Source organism: Lethenteron reissneri, chromosome 14, assembly GCF_015708825.2.
Source record: "Lethenteron reissneri isolate LAM-NWPU_2019-01 chromosome 14, ASM1570882v1, whole genome shotgun sequence".
NCBI classification, from domain to species: Eukaryota; Metazoa; Chordata; class Hyperoartia; order Petromyzontiformes; family Petromyzontidae; genus Lethenteron; species Lethenteron reissneri.
In genome coordinates this window covers 10273115-10279266 of record NC_083792.1, presented here as the reverse complement: position 1 = coordinate 10279266, position 6152 = coordinate 10273115, and positions in this window count along the sequence as shown.

Sequence of the window (6152 nt, the reverse complement as noted above, 5' to 3'; positions counted from 1 at the left end):
ACGGAGGACCCGGAGAAAAAAAAAACACGCGACCACGGGGAGAACATGCCAACTCCAAATATACAGTAGCAGGCGTCAGGGTTGGGATGGAACCCCCGATCTCCTGTATACCAGGCGAGGCAGTTAACATCTCGCCACCGTGGCGCCTCATTGAACCCTCCCCGAGTAAGATGCCAGATTTACACTGCGTCACTTCTGCTTTGCGAACGTGGTTCCCTCCGCCCAATCCCGGGTCAGTGCGGCCCCCGCTCCTTTGCAGTGCCTCCCACCACACAAAGACAAATATCCCCGTCTTGCTGCACAGATTGTTAGTTGGAGAATAATGATGTTTGCGAGCGCCTGTTAAGGCTGTCGACATGGTGCACGTTTATTTAACTTATTTCCCCCCCCCCATTCTCATTACCCCCTCCCCCCCAGCCTCCAGCCACTTTACCGGGCGACGGTTGACGAATGTGTCGATGACGCGTCGCTGTTCTAGGGGGGGGGGCGTCCATAAATGACGTCACGCGATTTTGGACGATTTTTGACCCCCCCTTCCCTTCGTCACACGGCGTCACAAAAAGTCAGGTGTTATGTGCCCCCCCCCCCCAAGTGCAGATGTCATACAGCGCACGCAGTACTCATTTCAGGCTCAATTGACCCAGGGTAAGTTCAAGGCAGGCTTTGATGACCACGTGTCACTTGTGTTCATTGTGCCAAATTTCCAGAGGATATATTTCCCACAGAATATTTGTTTCCGCAAGAAATCAATGTTTTTCAGGAATATCGGTTCCCGTTCTAAATATGTGTACGTTCTTATTTTTTTTGGGGGACGACGACGACATAACAACCTCTTACCCTTAACACTAATTGGAACAAATGTTCTCTGATGGGATCAAATATCCATTTCCCCTGTGGGCCCACATGCTCACTGAATATATATAATCGGCAAACATGTTGTGTCCGGCGTTTGCTTCTCACGGTGCGAAGGTTTGCGAGTTCAAATCCTGTTTGGGGGGTTGAACGGCCCATCAGCCCCTCAGGGGTCGATAAAATAGCTACTACAATGGTGGTTGTCCTATGGATAGACTCGTCCTTGTAGGAATGCAGAATTCCCACGACTGGCTCAGGGATATCAATAAGACGCCAGCGCAGCCTCAATGCTCAACTGAATAGGAAAGCATGACAATAGAACATGGACAATTCATCACTGGTACAGCACTAGTGTGTAGTGTATAGTGGCTTTTATAGTAGTGTTGTGTATAATGTAGTAATCATCGAACTGTGAAGTTCCACAAAACGAGAGAGAGAGAGAGAGAGCGAGAGCTATCTGTCACCGACCGCCCGCGAGATGGCATTTACACTGACGCACAACCAAACAAGAACGCCGTCGCCACTTGTAGCAACGTGCACATGCATCGCTCGCCGGAGCGCCAATGTCTCTTTCGACTTAACAACTTAAGAGTGAGCTGCTCGTAGCTCGTACGAGTTGAACCGATCAGTATTTGTGTTGTTGTTTTTGTTGTTGTTGTTGATGTTGCGCTTAACCTAAAACAATTCTAACGAGGACGTGTTCCGCTTGTTGGCATCGCGAATAACGACAATGGATTGTGCTCATTCGTGTCCGCCGCTAAGGCCCCGTGGGTTATGTAACAGCGAGGAAAAAGGGTTTTTTCATAATAAAAGTTTTTATATTGGGGGGGGGGGGGGGGTTAGATCGCGTAAGGATAAATGTGTCGTTAAACCCGCCACCACCCGACACAGCCATTTCGTCACGTTTGTCACGTAAGCAAAACGTGTCAATTCGTTACGAGTTCAGCACGCCGGGGTGTGTTATAGAGCAAGCCCACAACATTTACAATGTTTGTACTTTAACACGTAGGCTTTCGCGACCATCATTATCCATAATCGACATGTTTTGGCTTAGATCAATGTTTCTTCTTCTTCTTCTAAACTGTGACTGTGGGCGGGAAGTGGATGCAGCGATGACTGCTTGTTTATTCTTGTCTGTTGTGTTGAGTTTATTTTGTTGCCAGTGAAAGGGTAACACGCCGAGGATCGCGTGTGAAATGGGGTGTTAAACGTACGTAGCCCTGCGCGAGGCGTGGGTTCGTGTGATGTAGGGGTAAGCGACATAGAACCCTGGATAGATGCTGTTCCCCCCCCCCCACTTCCCGCACCTCCGATTATCGCGGTTGGATACATACGGTGCGATGAAAGTTCAACATACATACATCTCTACGTCTAATCGTGAACGCTTCACTGAGCCTCAACACACTTTGTTTTTCCAGGAAAAAATCAGGGATTTCTCCGTGAGCATCAATGGAGCAAACATTATCAACACGACATAATTTTGGTCATTTTGTCAAGACGGAAATCCGGCTTTGTTGCCGCCTGGCTGTGCAATGCCAATCATTGTCAATTGTCTACGAAGGAATGTCTCGATACATACATTTCAGAAGCGTCCTGACATTGTAACGTATGGCCAAAATCCATTGATGAGTGTTTGGCTTTGTGAAAAGGCATCAGAGGACCCAGAAAAAAGCCCCCCATGAAAGTGAGGGGAGACCACTGAAAGCTCTGTCGAGATGGCCTCAAGTCGCAACTGTGCTTTGGGATCCTAGAATGGAATGCACATTATGGCCAAAACACCAACATCCAACCAATATCTTCTCGGTTCTTTCGGTAAAATCACGTGGAAGGGAAATAATAAAATAATAAAAATTAAACATTATAAAATAATTCTCACGACGTTTCGGCCACAACGCAAGCAGCCGTCCTCAGGTGAAGACAGCTGTCTCCCCGACAGACCTGGTCTTCACCTGAGGATGGCTGCTTGCATTGTGGCCGAAACGTCGTGAGAATTGTATTTTTATTATTTTATTATTTCCCTTCTACGTGACTTTACCGAAAGAACCAAGAAGATGAATCCCTGCAGTCACGAAAGCTTTAAATCGAAATCCAACAAATAATTTTTGGCTTTTCCCATTGTAAGAAATTGAATGTGATTCTTTTTTTGGCAGCTCGGTCAAAAATTCTAAAACGCATGCCCCTTATGTCCCCGCAGCCTGACCCCTGACCCAGCCTACGACCCCGCAATCCTCCCACTCCTCATCTCCTGTCTCCCTCCCGTTCCCACCAAGGTCGACACTTTGACTCTTCTCTGGCTTATCACCGGCAGCGGCCACACCACTTAGCCACCTCCGTAATATCATTGTACCGCGCCAGTGCACGTCGGACTTAACGATGCATTTGGGCGCCTTGTGAGATCATCACTGTGCACTGATTGGCATCTCCTAGCATGGAGGATCGCCAACCTGCGACTCCAGGGCCACGTGTGGCTCTTCGACGGGCTGCTTCGTCACGTGGTGTACGTATTCACGTTGCATTGCGGCTCTTGAAATATTGAGTTTTCAGTCGAATTCGAAGACAACAAAAATGTCCCTTCTTGTTATTTTAGTTGTAGATCCCTGGCCCTGTACGAGGCGTGGGTTCGTGTTGTGTCGTGACTTGGGCTGGTGGTTCGCGTGCTTTCACGATGCATTCGAAACGGATGCGGAATAAGATAATTTGGAAATTTGTGATATTAGATCTGTGACCAGCCTCAACCACGGCTCCAGAGAGCCCCCACCCCCAACCTAGAGGGAATTTTGGCCTACTCTTCCATGCTGGACAAATGTCTTGTAAGAGGTGGCAGTACTGTACCTACAATAAACCCACTATCACACGCCGCCATCTGCCTATCGACTAATTGAGGTGTATCCATTTACACTGCTGCGTGGCCAGCAGGCAGTGAAGCTGAAGACACTGTGCACCACTGTTTTCACTGCCGCTTCAGGAGATCGAATCTAACCGGCGACCACCCGATTGCAAATCCAGTGTGCCTATCCACGACACCACGTCAGCCTCCACACACACAGGCGCACGCACGCACCCTTCCACAGAGCGCATAGACGAGGCCAATAGAATGTGCACGATAATGCAGTTCACTAACCCTGCTGATGCTTCGTGTTCAAGGCAGTCCATGCTTCTATTCATTGTGTATTTAATTGTTGTGTGTGTGTGTGTGCGCACGTGCGGGGGAGCGGTAGTGCAGCGGTTAGCGCGCTCGCCTACGAACCTGGCGACCTGAGTTCAATTCTCGCTCACGGCCAACATCGATAACGCTTATCTGAACCGGTCCTGCGCTTCCCCTAGGTCGACTCAGCCTCAAATGAGTACCTGGTACACATTTGAGACAAAGGCGGCTGGGCGTAGTGCTGGACACCCACCCACCCCCTCGTGTGCCGTGCCGGCCTTCATAGGTGCTCGCTAACAGCACTTGTCCCAACAGTCGGTTGAGGCTACACGGGGGACCTTTGTCTGTCTGTATGTGGGTGCGTGAGTTGACCACGGACTCGCGTGCGGGGGTGATTTATGAAACGAGGAGGCACCGAGGACCTCATTCTGGAGGTTGTCGCCGAGGGTGGACGTGCAACAGATGGTGTTTGCTGCTGCTGCTGTACAGCTTGGCAGACGGCGGTCAAGTCGGGGTCATTCACCTCATCCTCGTGTCTGTGTGTGTCTGTGTGTCTGTGTGTGTCTGTGTGTGCTTGCGCTGCTCGATTTGTTGCATGTTTATTTAACTGATTCCCCCCCCCCCCATTCTCATTACCCCCTCCCCCCCCCAGCCTCCAGCCACTTTATCGGGCGACGGTTGACGAATGTGGTTGATGACGTGTCGCTGTTCTAGGGGGTGGGGGCGTCCATAAATGACGTCACGCGATTTTGGACGATTTTTGACCCCCCCCCCTTCCCTTCGTCACACGGCGTCACAAAAAGTCAGACCCCCCCCCCTCAAATATGACGTCACAAAGCTCTGCCCCCCCCCCAAAAATGCTTCAAATCGCTTTAAACTATTGTCATTGTAGTGCGTATTTAATGTGGCGCTGCACTCTGATGTTGTAGGAGAACACATTTATCAAAAGTATATTTAATTAAGTAGAACGTGTTGTCTATATTTATTTAAAGTTGCGCATTTTGTTGTGACGTCACATTTCTCACCCCCCCCCCCGCCCTCGTCACACATCGTCACAAATGTCTGACCCCCCCCCCCCCCCAGGTGCGTGACGTCATTTATGGGCGGCCCCTAGATTGCCCCAGGCAGACTGGAGCTTACGGGCGGGGGGGGGTGACGACTCGTCGATGTTTGCGTTGCGCGAGGATTGGTAGGATTCAGAAGCTCGCGCGATACGTGGCACGTGAATCGATGTGTATCTGTTTGTGTGCGTCGTGTAAATGGGTTATGCGCAATTGCACAGCCCCCATTACATGCAGCATTACACCGCTAGTCAATGGATAGGTTCGGCCCTGCAAGCAATTGCTTACTGTGAACGACGGTCAATGGAGGCAGCTATTGTACGTACGTTGAACTTCTTTCGCACCGTACGTGGCCAAGCGTGCAAATCGGAGGTGCTCAAAATTATATGTTTTTGTTTACCTACTCTTCCACCGCGGCCAGATGCCTTGGAGGAGGCGGCTGTACCCACATGTTTCACCAAACCACCGATAGGTGGTTTGAATTGAAATTAAATGGCTTTTCGATTTAAAACTTTCGTGACTGCAGGGATTCATCGTCTTGGTTCTTTCGGTAAAGTCACGTAGAAGGAAAATAATAAAATAATAAAAATAAAACAATAAATTATTCTCACGACGTTTCGGCCACAACGCAAGCAGCTGTCCATTCAGACTCTGTCTACTTGACAGACCTGTTCTCCACCTGAAGACGGCTGCTTGCGTTGTGGCCGAAACGTCGTGAGAATAATTTTATTATGTTTTATTTTTATTATCTTATTATTTTCCTTCTACGTGACTTTACCGAAAGAACCAAGACGAAAAATGGCTTTAATTGTGTTTTATGACCCCTGCAGTCGACTAACCCAGCGGGCGAGTGCAGGAGCACGTGAGATGACACGTGACGTAGACGTCGTCGTCGTCATTAGCGCGCTGCCACGTGGCACCCCCCTTTCAACTCACATTCAAATCTTGGCCACGCACGACACCATACAGGCAACTGCTACGTGAACTTGGACGCAACCCCATCCGAGGAGGTGGACTCGGCCTAAAATGATCCGTAAGCACGGCGTGAGGCCGACACCAGCGACCGGGAGTCAGAGGCAGCAGGGCATGCGACG